The 18121-nt window shown below is 42.8% G+C and overlaps 1 protein-coding gene and 1 non-coding gene across 5 annotated transcripts in view; one reads left to right on the top strand and one right to left on the bottom strand.

Annotated features, from left to right (window-relative positions):
- The window catches only part of hook3 (hook microtubule-tethering protein 3), a 147466-nt gene that overhangs the window by 115244 nt on the left and 14101 nt on the right, over nt 1–18121 (bottom strand). The window lies entirely within an intron of this gene.
- Nucleotides 979–1113, top strand: LOC114655216 (U6atac minor spliceosomal RNA). The gene has a single exon (XR_007935476.1). It is a non-coding gene; the product is annotated as a U6atac minor spliceosomal RNA (small nuclear RNA).

The raw sequence follows: 18121 nt of genomic DNA, 5'->3' as shown, positions 1-18121 counted from the left end.
GTCTCTGAAATAAGAGGTGTAAGCAAGTTCTCTGCAGTACCCAAAATATCACACCACCTGAACCTCCTGTAACTTGCTCTGAGATATAAAAGTTCAAACAACTAATATGGAAGCAAAAGAACCTTTTCACTGTTACACTAGATCTGAATCCCTTCCACCTTACTTTTACCTTTAATCTAGATCTTCATCTCTTCCAGCTCCAGACGTGCTTATAACATTTATCCTTGCTCCAGATATTCGCCCTTTTCATTTTCGGATGATTAGCTTTTAACATAGGTCTTTCCAGAAGTCCTACTCTTTGTCTAGGAATTCACGGGCAAATTTTAGTGCTGTAGTGTGTTCTTTCCGGTTTCTACCTGGCACACCTCCCATGAAGACCTAATCCGTGCAGCCTCGTGTATTTGGCTATTAAAAGTGGCAGAAGCTACCTATAGGTCCCGTGAGGAAATTCTAGGGTCTTAAGAGACTTCTTTCAACATCTTGCGTTTCTGCTCTTGGGTCAAACTTGCTTGAGCAGTTGCTTGAAATCTTCTCCACTTGAAGATGATCTTCTGGAAAGTGCAATGTTTGATTTCCATTTGTTTGAAGATTTCTTTTTAAATGCCTTGCCAGACTCTTTAGTCTGAAGGCATCAAAAATCTTTTGCAACCTCAGCATGGTGATAAACACACGAAAGGCAAACCAAACCAACTGTCTGAGGGTTAAATAAGAAGGGATCAGGGAAGGATCAGAAAAGATATCCATCTGAAAAGTATCTATCTATCTAATGATATCATAATCATTTGCACTGAATTCTCCTTTGAGGGGTTGTTGGTAGTGATAGTTGAATGATTTTTTCCACATGCAGAATTTGTATTTGTGTTTATTTAAATTATACAATGGGCCCACAATATGTAAATGTGACACGAATTTTGTTATAATATATGACCTTTATCTAAATATACTGTTTAAATAAATGAAATTTTGGTATGTCCACACATGTTGTATGAAAGGAGAGAAGGTCAGCGCTCTCCTTGACAAGCATGGAAGAGGTCCTAGTGGCCTTTACAACACATATAGCGGTTAAGGCATTGCCACCTACTTCGTGGCATCTCTAACCACTGGCAGAGTGGTGGCTCGGGGAGGGGCTAAGGATTCGTGTGCTGGCATCCCGAAGGTTGCCGTTCGAATCCCCGTCTCTGCCAAAAGAGATGCTACTCTGCTGGGCCCTTGAGCAAGGCCCTTAACCTTCAATTGCTCCAGGGGCGCTGTACAATGGCTGACCCTGCGCTCTGACCCCAAGGGGGTATGCCAAAAAGGATGCATTTCACTGCGTGTTGTCCTGTATAACTATGTATGTGACAAATAAATCAAGAATTATTAATATATTTAAAATATGCGTTTCTGTGTGTATATCTATATATATTGAAATCCCTGATGTGCGTCCAGGGTGTCCATGTGTGGGTGCCTTCTGGTGAAGTGCACATGCGCGGGGCACAGTGCTATGCGCGATATTACTGTCAGAGAAAGTTTGAGCCGTTTATGGAAATACAAACCAGTATTACTGCGAGAGGAAATTAAAGGTACACAATACAGTGACGCATATTACAGCTACAGTACATACAAGCCAGTATTACTGTCAGAGGAGATTAAAGGCATATTACCGACGCACATGCCTGTATTACCGCCAGAGAAAATTAAAGGTATATTACGGACATATGAACGTATATTACGGACGTACAAGCCAGCGGACGTACAAGACGGTATCCTTCAATAAGGGTGCGCACAAAAAGGCGAGCCTCAAAAGGACGACCTCAATTGGGCGCAGCGAATAAAGGCGCGCGTAAATAAAGATCTGCACCTGTTGCTCTTCACATATTCCAGAGCCATTTGAACTAAATTATCTACGCACCCTTATTGAATAGAGCCGTACAAGACAGTATTACTGTCACAGAAAATTAAAGACACACAATACACGGCAGCAGCCCACGAAGAACGGTCAGCTCAGCAAGTAAACATCAAGAAAAGAAAGGCTGAAAGAAAGAAAAATACGACCAACAAAAAGAATGAGGTCAAAGTCCCTTGCCATTTAATATAGACTGTTTCTACTAATGTTTATGCACTACTGTTCTAGCGCCCGTTATTGTAACGGGCTACATGACTAGTATAAATATAAAAGGAAAAGCCCTCAATGACTCATCACTAATTCTCCCACTTTCCATATGGGTAGGAAGCTGAAATGTTGCGTGCTCATTCCTTGCATATGCTGTACTTATAAAAGTTAGGTATGTTTCACGTCCTATTGCAACACCCAAGGGTGGGAAACGGGTGTACCCCTAAACTGTATATATAGATAGGAGAAACCCCTCCTCACTGTTTCTGCAATTTCCAATATACGTAGGAAGCCCAAATTTTCCATGCTCATCCTTTACACTGTACTTACAAACCTTAAGTAAGTTTCATTTTGCGCCGTGCCCCGTAACGAACTTTCGAAAATAACGTCTTCTTCTGGGCGGTTCTCACCATTATGCTGTAAGGAACTTTCAGAAATGACCTCTCCTTTTGGAGGTTTCATTCATTATTTCCGTTAACAGAAGATTTCTTTCACGACAGAGACGCACAAGGGCCGCCTCCAGTCCCACTTCCTTTTTCCACACAACCGCTCTCCGCACACCTACATGTGGTTGGCTCCCTGCCTATATACATTAACAACATCCCGCGCTCATGTGCCTCCTCACTCGCTTCCTTACTTTCCTCAGCTGTTCGTCGTGCTCACTGCTCCCTTCTTCTTTACTCCACCACTTCAAGCCTGTTATTGTTCGCCTTGGTTGATGTCTTCCTGTTGGTGGACTCCTGCCTTTTCATTTAGTTTCTTCACACTCTTAATCCTCCAGACATGCCTCTGCATACTCTACTTTTGAAGGTCGGTACGCCAATTATGTTACTACGAAACTTACAACCACCAAAACTTTGTAACGGCACCAGGCTTCAGATCAAATCTCTACACAACAACAACATTGAGGCAACTGTCTGCACTGGAACTGGCTCAGGGGAGACTGGAGTTATTCCTTGCATTCCTCTCATACCCTCTGACCTCCCATTCCAATTCAAACGCCTCCAATTTCCAGTAAGGGTCTGCTTTGCTATGACAATAAATAAGTCACAGGGCCAGATTCTAAAAAAGGTCGCCATTGACTTGACACGAGATTGCATCTCACATGGCCAACTGTACGTTGCATGCTCAACAGTAAGCTCAGCAGACCAGCAGCTTGGTCATTTAACAGCCCGAGGGCAGATCTGCCAACGTCGTTTACAAAGAGATCCTTACATCCTAAAAATGTGCATTTCTCATACACAACATTTACAATCATAAATTAAACTCTTTACAATCATCAACTTCTCTCTCAGTACTAAAATAAGCCTACGACAATTATATTGACAATCACGTTATTTTTAAAATGTTTCCTTTTCTTTTTCCATAACTTCTTTAACACACTACTTCTCCACTGCGAAGTGCAGGTATTTTGCTAGTTAATATATATATATATATATATATATATATATATATATATATATATATATATATATATATATGTATGCACAGACACACACACATACATATTGTGACGGGCAGCCACAGCCATTACCCGGCCGGGATGCCAGCCGGATGGAAGGACCGGGTGAGAGAGTATTCACAAGGCACTACCCTTCAATGAGGCTCTAGAAGGCTGCCCTCCTGGGTGGATGTGGCACCACAGATTCCCGCAGGGCATGCTGGGAGCTGGAGTTTGGTACAGCCTTGTTGGGTTCCACAGGGGCAGCAAAGCCCTACAGTGGACTTCTACCACACATGGGAGTGATTCCAGGTAACGCTGATGAGTCACCTGGAGCACTCCCAGGACCTGCTTAAAAGGAGTATAAATAAACTCTGCGTTGTGCTATACTTTGGTTTGTGCCTGTTGTGTTGGGTTGGGGCAGTAGGAGCACCCCCTGGTTTCTACAACATATGTACATATATGGCCAAGGTGACCAATCAGATTGCTCAGGAAGACTGGACACACAAACCTTAGAGTATTATTACACAGTAAGTAGGTAGGTACATAGACGGATAGACAGACATTTTAGGTAGGTAGACAGGTAGACGACAGAGAGATAGCTATTGAGCAATTACAGAACTCAAGGTATCCAGACAGAAACCTCGCCACATAAGCTTCTTTAACAATTTCTCAGCTAAAACTGATTGTCAAAGTCCGCTTCACTTAAACATTTTAAATCTCTTGTGAATTGCTTCACCACCAATTACAGCTTGACCTATTTATAAACTTGTACTGAATGCAGTAAACAGAGATGATGAAACTGAAAGCTGTAAATGAGGTTGGAGAACATATGGAAAAAAAAAAATCACGAGGTATTTCAGCATTTTAAATTTCACTAATATGTACCATAAAAACTGTCAACGCAACTAATTTGTGTAAAAAAAAAAAAAAAAAAAAAGTGTTTTTTTTTTTTTTTTTACAGTTTTCTACATTATCTTGGTCAAATTACTCAATCAGATCATTAACCTGCAAGCAAAACTTTTTATTACAACAAAATATTTTGATTTCCTCTATTTGGGTAACTTTTTAAACAATGAATGTTTTCAGGTTTTGGGGTATTCAATCAAAATCTAATCTAATATTAGATAAAAGGCTTTTGAATCAACCAAAAACACACACACACACACACACACACACATTATATATATATATATATATATATATATATATATTTTCTACTACCTCACAGGTGGCGCAGTGGTAGTGCTGCTGCTTTGCAGTAAGGAGACCGTGTAAGATTGTGGGTTCGCTTCCCGGTTGCTCCCTGTGTGGATACCACTTTGAGTACTGAGAAGAGCACTATATAAATGTATCCATCCATCCATTTTCCAACCCGCTGAATCCGAACACGGGGTCATGGGGGTCTGCTGGAGCCAATCCCAGCCAACACAGGGCACAAGGCAGGAACCAATCCTGGGCAGGGTGCCAGCCCACCGCAGTATATAAATATAATGAATTATTATTATTATTATTACTACTTTGGAATAAAAGGAAACCATCTTGCTTGCAGTGGGAGAATATGTAAACTCAGCTTTTTATGCTAGACTAAGGTTTGTTTGGCCACACAAATCAATACACTAGCATTTACTGTCTGTATTGTAGGGGATCAAGATGTAGACATTTGTTTTGCGTGGCACCAAGGAATTTTGTTTATAGACACCAGAAGGTTTGCCAAAGTAAGGCAAGTGAAGCATTTATTTATCTGTTTATTGAGCTGTTGTACTAATGTACTAATCAACTTGCAACACTCTCCACTGCTATAATTAGTAAACATTACCTGAAAAATGTGTTAAAAACTTACTGCACTGCAATGTGTATAACACCAGTTCTGCTTACCCAAAGTGGCCCACTAGGCACTTGGCATTCCATGCCAGCGAGCCGGCCTTCTTACCCATTTAAAGTCTAAGAATAAGTTGAGATTGTTTCAGCCCCAAAGCCTCTTATTCACTTTACCATATAAAACTGTATTGGTGAGTGCCCGCTATCCTGGAGCTAAGCAAGTTTTGGGCCCAGCCAGTACTTGGATGAGAGACCATCTAGGAAAAGCTTGGGTTGCTGCTGGAAGAAGTACTGGCGAGGCCAGCAGGGGGCGAGAAGTACTGGCAAGGCCAGCAGGGGGCGAGAAGTACTGGCGAGGCCAGCAGGGGGCGAGAAGTGTTGGCGAGGCCAGCAGGGGGCGAGAAGTGTTGGCGAGGCCAGAAGGAGGCACTTACCATGTGGTCTGAATGGGGTCCCAATGCTGCAGTGCAGTGATGAGGACACTGGGCTGTAAAAATGGCGCCATCCCTCGGATGAGATGTAAAACTGAGGTCCTGACTCCCTGTGGTCATAAAAGCAATCCTTCGTAAAGAGCAGGGTGTATCTTGATGTCCTGGCTAAATTGCGCACCACAGCCTAGACATTCTGTCCCCCTAATCATCCCCTGTTTCTATTTCTCTCACACATCACCCCCTAACAGCTCATGTGTGGCGAGCATAATGGCACAAAAATGGCTGCCATCATATCATCCAGATGGGTGCTACACATTGGAGGCGGCTGAAGTGGCTCCCCACTCAATATGAAAAGTGCTTTGAGTAGTGAGAAACAGCACTATATAAATGTAAAGAGATATTATTATCATCTTCAAATACTAAAGGAAACAGGGTGAAGTACAGTACAACTAAGAATTTTCATTAAAAGTTTAGGTATTTATACTTGTGGGAGGCAATAGTTACTGAACAGGCTCGCAACTACAGGGAACGTTTGTTAGATTTCTAAGGCCAGATTGCGTGAAGACTGCCATTTCTTACTGTGTCTGAATGACTTTTCCAGACATCAGTACTTTCATCAGTACTTAGCTGAAGTACCTTCAGAGTCATCTTGGGTCTGATGCGACAAGCTTTGTACTCCTGGAATGAGGGATTTTCTCTCGTTCTTCTCTATACATCTGCTCGAGCTCCGTCAGGTGTGTATGGGACCATCGTTGGACAGCTTTTTTCAGGACTCCACAGAGATGTTCATTTTGTTCAACTCTGGGCTCAGGCTGTGCCACTCAAGGGTATTCACAGAGTAGTCCCTAAGCTGTGACGGTGTAGTCTTTGCTTTGTGCTTAGTGGTCATTATTCTGTTAGAAGCTGAACATTCAGCACAGTCTTTCATCATCAGTCAGTCTACGCCAGGGGTCTCCAACCTTCATCCCCCCAAGAGCTACTTTTACAAAACGAAAATGGTGGACAGCTCATGTTTTCTAACGCTTACTCTCATAGCTTATTTCAACCCAAACAAACTGAATAAGTGTGTTATGCCTGTACATTTACAAAATGTTGGTGTCCACAACTCACATTTTGCATTAAAAATCACAAAAAATATTTTGTTCACCTGCAAGTGCATTTTGTATGTCTGTATGCATTTTCTAGTGTATCTCACACTACTGAATTAAAAAATGAATGCTGTCAAAACAAAACAGTGAAATTCCAAATACACAGATATTCCTTATTCATTTGTCATTTTGTTCCATGTCACTGTGTCACTTTATTCACATGTCCAGTTGCATGTGTGACGTGTTGTTCAGTTAGTCAGATGACTGGCACTGCAAGGAGTCTGGTAGAGTGGAGCCACTGATTTTCACTCTTCTGGAGTCATTTCAATGTCCGTCTGTCAGTCTTGTTCTGAACTTTGAATTCATGACATTCAGGTCAGACTCACAGAGGTATGGAGACCCAAACAGAGCAGACATTTTCAGAGCTGCTTGGTGAAGATTCTTCTGGTTATCTCGCTCTACTAATCTCCAGAAATGCTGAGAATGCTGTTGAGACTTTAACTGCACATTATTGTGAAGGTTTACTAATATATAATACATAAAATCCAATGTCTGTCTGTATGTCTGTCCGCTTTTCATGAGAGAATTACTTAACGGATTTAGATCGGGTTTTTTCTATAATTTGCCTGAACATTCTGGTTGATTTTGCGACTTTTCTCATTTTGCTATGTATCACAGTTTGATTTATTTGTGAGAATCTAAGAGACACGCAGTGGGCCGAGGGGTGGTGGCCTTCCTCACTCACTCGCCAGCTTCGGGGCGTGGTCCTTAACTCTGCTTAGCTAGCAAACGAGAGAACAATTGAATTCAACTTTGTTTGATATTTAAAATAAAGTGTTACTTGATGAGTTTGAGTCCAGATATTCTCTTAAGTGTATGCCACATTGAAAAGATTCAGATTGTGGATTGTGATATGATTTTTTGGAAGTATCGCCCACCCCTAATTTAACTAATCAAGCTTTCAAATTTATGTAGGATTCATTAACCCTTTGGCAAGCTGATTGGAAAGGGGTGGCGAGCTACCAGTAGCTCATGAGTGACGTGTTGGAGACCCCTGGTCTAAGCAATGCACAGACTTTATAAATATGAATGAGACCTGGGTGCTCTGGTTTCCTCCCACAGTCCAAAGACACGCTGGCGCCCTGCCCAGGGTTTGTAACTGCCTTGTGCCCTGTGTTGGCTGGGAATGGCTCCAGCAGACCCCCGTGACCCTGTAGTTACGATATAGCAGGTTGGATAATGGATGGACGGATGATTTCATTTAATTAGTTGCTAAAAAAAGGAATTTCACAGTAAAAGTTTAAATGTCTAAAAAACTGAAGTACATACACAAATTTTGTACAGCTTTTAAAGAGCAGCTGATCAAGAAAAACTCCGCATAAACGTGATATCTGGGTTATCTGAACAGAGGGAGCAAATAAGCAAGGACAACCACATGATGACGACACCACAGCGGGCTTGCATCACATTTCCTGCCTGTAAGAGTTATGTATTTGTTGGTTCACAGATTAACTCTCTTTTAGCACACGAGGTACTGTATTACTGTCAGCATTAAGGATTGCAAAACTGGGTTCTGGAGATTCACAATGTCACTTTCACAGAGGCCGAATGTGCCACAAAGTACTGGGCTAGTCTCGGTTTTTTATGTTTGCTGCCACAAAAACGCATCTGCACCGTAAAACACCTGGGTGTCAAAATTTACTACAAGGAATTAAATGATAATAGCAAGAATGCTTCTCAAAGAGAGAGTTTTTATGATGACAATTTGCATCTACTCCAGAATGTTTTGAAGAGTGATCAGATGAATTGCAATTAATTGCAAAGTCACTCTTTGCCATGAAAATGAACTTCATCCCAAAAAACCACTGCATGTCAGCCCTGCCACCAAAGGACCTGCTGACGTCACTTCAGTGATCACACAGGTGAGAGTGTCGACGAGGACAAGGCTAGAGATCACTCTGTCATGATGATTGAGTTACAACAAGAGAGGTGAAGAAGACTTCAGGGCACCAAAGAAAGTCCAGCAAGTGCCAGGAACATCACCTAAAGGTGATTCAGCTCTGGGGACCACCAGGGCAGAGCTTGCTCAGGAATGGCAGCAGGCAGGTGTGAGGGAGGCGAAGACTTTTGGAGGATGGCCTGGTGGGTGTCAAGAAGGGAAGCAAAGAAGCCAAGAAAAACATCAGGGACAGACTGATATTCTGGGATTGGACTGCTGGGGTCAAGTCATTGTCTCTGATGAATCCCCTTTCTGATTGTTTGGGGCATCCAGAAAAAAGAAAAGGTGAGTGGCGCTACCATCAGTCCTATGTCAGGCCAACAGTAAAGCATCCTGAGACCATTCATGTCAGCCAAGGCAGTGGGCTCACTCACAATTTGGCCTAAGAACACAGCCATGAATAAAGAATGGGACCATAACATCCCCCAAGAACAGTTTGATGACCAACATGATGGAGGCGGAGTGGTGGTTGTGAGGCTAGGGATCTGCACTGGCAATCGGAAGGTTGCCGGTTCGAATCCCGTAAATGCCAAAAGGGACTCTGCTCTGTTCGGCCCTTGAGCAAAGCCCTTAACCTGCAATTACAGAGCGCTTTGAGTACTGAGAAAAGCTCTATATAAATGCAAAGAATTATAAGGCAAAAGTGAGAACTAGATAGGTAGATACTTTATTAATGCCAAGGGGAAATTCACATACTCCAGCAGCAGCATACTGATACAAAAAACAATATTAAAGAGTAATAAAAATGCAGGTAAAAACAGACAATAACTTTGAATAATGTTAATGTTTACCCTCCCGGGTGTAATTGAAGAGTCGCATAGTTTGGGGGAGGAACGATCTCCTCAGTCTATCAGTGGAGCAGGACAGTGACAGCAGTCTGTCGCTGAAGCCGCTCCTCTGTCTGGAGATGATCCTGTTCAGTGGATGCAGTGGATTCTCCACAATTGATAGGAGCCTGCTCAGCGCCCGTCGCTCTGCCACGGATGTAAAAACTGTCCAGCTCCATGCCTACAATAGAGCCTGCCTTCCTCACCAGTTTGTCCAGGCATGAGGCGTCCTTCTTCTTAATGCTGCCTCCCCAGCACACCGCCCCGTAGAAGAGTGCGTTTGCCACAACTGTCTGATAGAACATCTGCAGCATCTTATTGCAGCATCAACATTATTCTAATGTTCTAATGTTAAAGGACGCCAGCCTTCTAAGGAAGTATAGTCCAATTTATCATCCAGCTGCATTCCCAGGTATTTATAGGTCTGCACCCTCTGCACACAGTCACCTCTGACGATCACGGGGTCCATGAGGGGTCCGGGCCTCCTAAAATCCACCACCAGCTCCTTGGTTTTGCTGGTGTTCAGGTGTTTTGAGTCGCACCATTTAACAAAGTCCTTGATGAGGTACCTATACTCCTCCTCCTGCCCACTCCTGATGCAGCCCATGATAGCAGTGTTGTCAGAGAACTTTTGCATGTGGCAGGACTCCAAGTTGTATTGGAGGTCTGATGTATTTTGGCTGAACAGGACCAGAGAAAGTACAGTGCCCTGCGGCGCTCCTGTGTTGCTGACCACAATGTCAGACCTGCAGTTCCCGAGACGCACATACTGAGATCTGTTTGTAAGATAGTCCATGATCCATGCCACCAGGTATGAATCTACTCCCATCTCTGTCAGCTTGTCCCTAAGGAGCAGAGGTTGGATGGTGTTGAAGGCGCTAGAGAAGTCTAGAAACATAATTCTTACAGCACCACTGCCTCTGTCCAAGTGGGAGAGTGATCGGTGTAGCATGTAGATGATGGCATCCTCCACTCCCACCTTCTCCTGGTATGCGAACTGCAGAGGGTCGAGGGCATGTTGGACCTGTGGCCTCAGGCGGTGAAGCAGCAGCCTCTCCATGGTCTTCATCACGTGACGTCAGAGCGACAGGCCGGAAGTCATTCAGCTCACTAGGACGTGATACCTTTGGGACTGGGGTGATGCAAGATGTTTTCCAAAGCCTCGGGACTCTGCCCTGTTTCAGGCTCAGGTTGAAGATGCGCTGTAGAGGACTCCCCAGCTCCGATGCACAGACTTTCAGCAGTTGTAGAGATACTCCATCTGGACCCACTGCTTTGCTGGCACGAAGTCTCTTCAGCTCTCTGCTCACCTGCACTGCTGTAATTGTGGGTGGGGATGTCTCTCCTATGTTGGTATCAGCAGAAGGATGGGTGGACAGACTGACAGACCAACTAAGTGCCTTGGGGGACAAAACATGGCCAGAAAACTCCCTAGACCTTAATGCCATTGAGAACTTGCGGTCAATCCTCAAACAAAAACCCACCAATACTGAGAAACTCCAAGCACTGATTCTGCAAGAATGGGCGGCTGCCATCAGTCAGGATTTGGCCCAGACAATGATTGACAGCCTGGCAGGGTGAATTGCAGAGGTCTTGAAAAAGAAAGAAGGGCCAATACTGTAGATACGGACTCATAAACTTGATTTAATTGACTTAAATGTCAATAAAAGCCTTTGAAACTTCTGAAATGCTTGTAATTCTATTTCAGTACACCACAGAAACATCTAAGAAAAAGATCTAAAAACACTGAAGCAGCAGACTTTGTGAAAACCAACACTTGGGTCATTCTCCAAACTTTTAGCCAAGACTGTAGAGTGAAGACATTTACAATACCTGCTAGTTCAATATGGCTTGAAGACGTGCAATACGTTACTTAAGCTAGGTAGCATATATGTCATGTCATATGGTCAGGGGGTGCTGGAGTCTATCCCAGCTAACACAGGGCACAAGGTAAGAACAAACCCTGGACAGGGTGAACACACACCCACACCCACACCCACACACCAAAGACACACTTGAGCCCATTCAGCATCACCAGTCTACCAAACCTGCATGCCATTGGACAGTGGAAGGAAACCCACAGAGATATGGGGAGAACATCAGCTATAAGAATAATTAATTACATTTACTACGCTATCCCCTGCAAGTTGCTTCTCGTTCAACCACACTAGCAACAGTTTTTCAACCTTTTCCAGCACTTGAGGCCTCTGCTTGGTTAACATTGGAACTCCTTTTGCAACATCAGCTGCTATGTTAGGCCCTGTATACGCAAACAAAAGAAAATGGGAAACGGAGAATGGGAAATCATTGGCGCATACGAACGTGCATAGGGAAACTGGCCGCCAAGTGTTTTTGTTCGCCACCAGCGCGTGTGGTCGTGAACAGATGCAAAATTTTGGCAAACTTTTTGATCGTAACCCGATTTGTACGTGTTCGGAAACGTTCGTGACCAGAGGTTCTACTGTACGGTGTAAAGGATGAGCATGGGAAATGTGGGCTTCCTACGTATATTGGAAGTCACAGAAATAGTGAGGAGGGGTTTCCCCTATCTACTATATACAGTTAGGTCCATAAATATTTGGACAGAGACAACTTTTTTCTAATTTTGGTTCTGTACATTACCACAATGAATTTTAAATGAAACAACTCCGATGCAGTTGAAGTGCAGACTTTCAGCTTTAATTCAGTGGGGTGAACAAAACGATTGCATAAAAATGTGAGGCAACTAAAGCATTTTTTTAACACAATCCCTTCATTTCAGGGGCTCAAAAGTAATTGGACAAATTAAATAACTGGAAATAAAATGTTAATTTGTAATACTTGGTTGAAATCCCTTTGCTGGCAATAACAGCCTGAAGTCTTGAACTCCTGGACATCACCAGATGCTGGGTTTCCTCCTTTTTAATGCTCTGCCAGGCCTTTACTGCAGCGGCTTTCAGTTGCTGTTTGTTTGTGGGCCTTTCTGTCTGAAGTTTAGTCTTCAACAAGTGAAATGCCTGCTCAATTGGGTTAAGATCAGGTGACTGACTTGGCCATTCAAGAATTTTCCACTTCTTTGCTTTAATAAACTCCTGGGTTGCTTCGGCTGTATGTTTTGGGTCATTGTCCATCTGTATCATGAATCAATTTGACGTCATTTAGCTGGATTTGAGCAGACAGTATGTCTCTGAACACCTCAGAATTCATTCGGCTGCTTCTGTCCTGTGTTACATCATCAATAAACACTAGTGTCCCAGTGCCACTGGCAGCCATGCACGCCCAAGCCATCACACTGCCTCCACCGTGTTTTACATTATGCTTTGGATAATGAGCTGCTCCACGCCTTCTCCATACTTTTTACTTGCCATCAAACTGGTAGAAGTTGATCTTGGTTTCATCTGTCCAAAGAATGTTTTTCCAGAACTGTGCTGGCTTTTTTAGATGTTCTTTAGCAAAGTCCAATCTAGCCTTTCTATTCTTGAGGCTTATGAGTGTCTTGCACCTTGCAGTGCACCCTCCATATTTACTTTCATGCAGTCTTCTCTTTATGGTAGACTTGGATATCGATACGCCTACCACCTGGAGAGTGTTGTTCACTTGGTTGGCTGTTGTGAAGGGGTTTCTCTTCACCATGGAAATGATTCTGCGATCATCCACCACTGTTGTCTTCCATGGACGTCCAGGTCTTTTTGCGTTGCTGAGTTCATCAGTGCTTGCTTTCTTTCTCAGGATGGACCAAACTGTAGATTTTGCCACTCGTAATATTGTAGCAATTCCTCAGATGGGTTTTTTCTGTTTTCGCTGTTTAAGGATGGCTTCTTTCACCTGCATGGAGAGCTCCTTTGACCGCATGTTGTCTGTTCACAGCAAAATCTTCCACATGCAAGCACCACACCTCAAATCAACTCCAGGCCTTTTATCTGCTTAATTGATAATGACATAACGACGGACTTGAACACACCTGCCCATGAAATAGCCTTTGAGTCAATTTGTCCAATTACTTTTGAGCCCCTGAAATGAAGGGATTGTGTTCAAAAAATGCTTTAGATGCCTCACATTTTTAAGTAATCGTTTTGTTCACTCCTCTGAATTAAAGGTGAACGTCTGTACTTCAACTGGCATCTGAGTTGTTTCATTTAAAATTCATTGTGGTAATGTACAGAACCAAAATTAGAAAAAAGTTGTCTCTGTCCAAATATTTATGGACCTAACTGTATACAGTTTAGGGGGTACGCCCGTTTCCTCCCCTTGGGTGTTGCAACAGGACATGAAACATACCTAACTTTTGTAAGTACACTGCAAGGAATGAGCACACGAAATTTCAGCTTCCCACCAATATGGAAAGTGGGAGAATTAGTGATGAGTCAGTGAGGGCTTTGCCTTTTATATGTACAGATATAGTGCAGATAGTACATTTTATCCATTTCAGACTATATCTACAAAACAATGAAGTGTTCAGAAAATGAAGGGCTCAGAATACTTAATGAATCGGCTGTATTTTTAAGTATTTGATGCTTGACAGCACATGAGGGGGAAAAAAAATTCCTGTTATCTTTTAAATACATTCACATTATCACTCATCATGGCTTTCTAAAAATATTAGAATTGCTGATGGGCGAGGTTTATCACATAAATTTGGCAGGAAAAAGAAAAAGAGAGAGAGAGAGAGTGAGAGAGAGAGACACAGACGTGTTTTTCCAGTGTTGCGTCACTAGACGTGTAATTAAGAACCAACAAGAACCTTCCACTGCAAATACTTGAAATAACTTTGACATAAATGCAGCATGGAATGCAGTTTCTCTTTGCGGAGACTTGCTGCATTACGTAAAAGAAAGACTAGAAGGCATTTTACTTTATTTCAGTTTCCGCAGAATGGAAGAATTTAATTTCCTCTGTCGGTGAAGGAAGACTTTGAAAGTTAAGCAAGTAACTGAGAAAAAGCAGCAAGTGAAAAAAATAAATAAATAAAACACAACATTTGACAAAAGAACAAAAGGACGCCCCTAGCAGTGATGTTTACAGACATCCATCTGCTACAGCTGGCTTGCTTCTGTTAAGTACAATCTCTTTCTGGTGAGTAAGTCATTAAATAAAATGTGGAGCTACATCCCCACTAGCTACATTTCCTTGATTCACTGATGGTTACAGTGGGGGAAATAAAGTATGTGATCCTTCCTGTGTGGATAGTGCTTTGAGTACTGAGAAAAGCGCTATATAAATGTAATGAATTATTATTATTAATTATTATTATCCTCTGCTGAACTGGTAAGTTTGCTCACTTACAAACACTGAAAATATGTATTTCCTGAACCTCCTCTCCTGGCATACAGACACCCACCAAACCTGCAGCAACTAATTGTCCGACGCTCCCTAAGTGAAGCAATAGAAAATGGCACATCTCCCTGCCTACAGAAAAGATGTAAAACGTGTGCTCACATTTATAATACAGACCGTATAGTTAGACCACACTGCCGACTAGAACATCACATAAAGGGATCATTTTCCTGCAGATCATCTAATGTGGGCTACCCAATTCTCTGCATGAAGTGTCCTGACACTGCACTCTATGTGGGAGAAACTGGACAAACACTCCACCAGAGAATGAATTTCCACAGGTTCCACATTAAACGTGGCAACACAGATGTTCCTGTAGCCACTCACTTCAACAGCCATGGACACTGTGAGAGGGACTTTAAAGTCACAGTGCTTACGGGCAACTTCAGAACACAGCAAGAGAGAAAAGAATGGGAAGTCAAACTAATGCTAAAATTTAATACATCGTTAAAACATGGTTTGAATAGAGACAAGAGTGTTATGGCCAGGTATGAGGATAGTTTGCATCTCTCAGACTGACAAGGGGGGGGGGGGGGGGGGGGAGGGTAAACATTAACATTATACCTGCATTGTTATCACTCTTTAATTAATATTGTCTTTATCAGTATGCTGCTGCTGGAGTATGTAAATTTCCCCTTGGGATTAATAAAGTATCTATCTATCTATCTGACCATACATTGTTCTTTTCTCTTGTTAAATGAACCTTAGCCTGAAGGGGTCTATTAATTTTTTACATTTAAGATTTCTCACTTTAAGATTTACCAATGTTGTTTCTTGTCCTCTGCGGTGGGTTGGCACCCTTCCCGGGATTGGTTCCTGCCTTGTGCCCTAAGTTGGCTGGGATTGGCTCCAGCCGACCCCCGTGACCCTGTGTTCAGATTCAGCGGGTTGGAAAATAGATGGATGGATGGATGGATGGTTTCTTGTCCTAATGTATATAAACACAGGGAACTCCAGTTTCTGTATTACATCTTGCCTGAAGAAGGGGCTTGAGTTTTCTCGAAAGCTTGCATATTGTAATCTTTTAAGTTAGTTTAGTGAGCTGGAGGATGAGCTGACCTGGAGCGGCCAACACCAAGGAGCTGCTGACAAAGGCACAGCAGAGACTGTATTTTCTGAGAATCCTCAGAAAGGACCATCTCCTCAAAAATCTGCCCCTTGCCTTTTATCACTGTTCCATCGAGAGTGTGCTTACGTACGGACTATGTGTGCGGTATGGCAGCTGCGCTTCCTCAGAAAGGAAAGTTCGTGAGGACAGCGAAGAGAACAATTGGTTGTACCCTCCCCACTCTTCAACAAATCTACACCTCCCGATGCCACAAAAAAGCAATAGACATTACACAGGATTCATCACATCCTGGTCATTGTCTCTTCCAGCTTTTGCCATCGGACAAGAGATACAGAGCAATGAAAACCAGGAGAAACCACCTTAAAAACAGCTTTTATCCAAAAGCAATCATGGCCCTGAACTCAGAATAAAACTGCTCCACATCAGTTTCCCCAATGTGCAATATAGACCTTAACTCAACCAGTGCAATTTGTATATTTAACCAGTGCAATCTGTACATATAACAAGTGCAATTTGTATATTTTGTAAAGTACTTTTATTACTATTCGGTTTGTTATTATTTTCTCTCTTCTTGTCTTTTTAACTCTTATGCCTCACACTGAGTCGACTGCACCTTCAATTTCGTTGTTCCTTTGTAAAAGTGACAATGACAATAAAGATCTATCTATCATTCAATCAATCAATCAATAAAAGGGGTCATTTTGCTTGACTTTTCTCTCATTTTATGGTAGTTTCATTTTAATGGAGAGAGACAGAATATCAACCAAAAATCCAGCAAAAAAAACACATGACATAAAAGTTAAAAATTGATTTGCATGTCATTGAGAGAAATAAGTATTTGATCTCCTACAACCCAATCAGAATTCTGACTCCCACAGACTGATTGATTGATTGTAATCACCAGTCAATCAATTACAGATACTCCTGATGTCAACTTGTGATGTGTATAAAGCACACCTGTCCAACAGAATCCATTTTCTTTCATTCCAACCTCTCCACCATCACAGGCAACACCAAAGAGCTGTCTGAGCCTGCACAAGGCTGGAATGGGCTACAAGACCACCAGTAAGAAGCTTGGTGTGAAGGTGACAACTGTTGGTGCGATTATTCGGAAATGGAAGATAAATATAAAATGACTATCAAATCGCCCTCGGTCTGGAGCTCCATGCAAGATCTCACCTCATGGGGTGGCGAGAATGATCATGAGAAAGGTGAGGGATCGGCCCAAAACTACCCAGGAAGAGCTTGTTAATGATCTGAAGGCAGTTGAGACCACCACAGTCATCAACAACACCATTGGTAACACACTACACCGTAATGAGAGAGAAATCTTGCAGCGCCCGCAAGGTTCCCCCAGCTCAAGAAGACACAGGTACAGACCCGGTGATGTTCCAGAGGCACCCTTAAGACGGGCCTGTACCTGTGGCAAGTGAAATACAGACAAGAGCATTATTACCCTAAGAAGTGTAGTAACAGACTGTGTTACTAACCCTCTGAAGTACTACTTGGACAATATTCCACTGTATAATGGCAAGAAAACAGCAATTAACAAATGAAATGAAACAGAGCATTATTACCCTTAGAAGTGTAGGCCTTTCATTTAGAGAAATTGTGAAACAAATCAAAGTGTCAGCGAGTCCAGTGGTATCCCGCACAAACCAAAGGCAATTGGCAACTGGAAGAAACTCTGATAGGAAGAGATCTGGCAGAGCCAACGTCACGAGTCAATCAGAAGACAAGTTTCTGAGGGTCACCCAGCTTGTGTGATCACAGGGCACCTCAGAGCACAACAGCTTCAAGCACAGCTTAACAGTGAAGCACAGCTTAACAGTGCAGGTAGACAAAGGTGAGTGTCAGTTTGTACTGTGAAGAGGAGACTTTGTGCTGCAGGTCTGACAGGGTGAGTGGCAGGAAGAAGGCCATTCCTTAAAGGACAAAATAGTGCCCTGAACTCAGGGCTGTGGAGTCAGTAGATAAATCCTTCGACTCTGACTCCTTAGTTTCCGGTACTTCTGATTCCGACTCCAAGTCCCTGACTCT

Source organism: Erpetoichthys calabaricus, chromosome 7, assembly GCF_900747795.2.
Source record: "Erpetoichthys calabaricus chromosome 7, fErpCal1.3, whole genome shotgun sequence".
Taxonomy (NCBI): Eukaryota; Metazoa; Chordata; class Cladistia; order Polypteriformes; family Polypteridae; genus Erpetoichthys; species Erpetoichthys calabaricus.
Note: the sequence above shows the minus strand (reverse complement) of the source record. Positions and strands in the feature narration are given on the sequence as shown.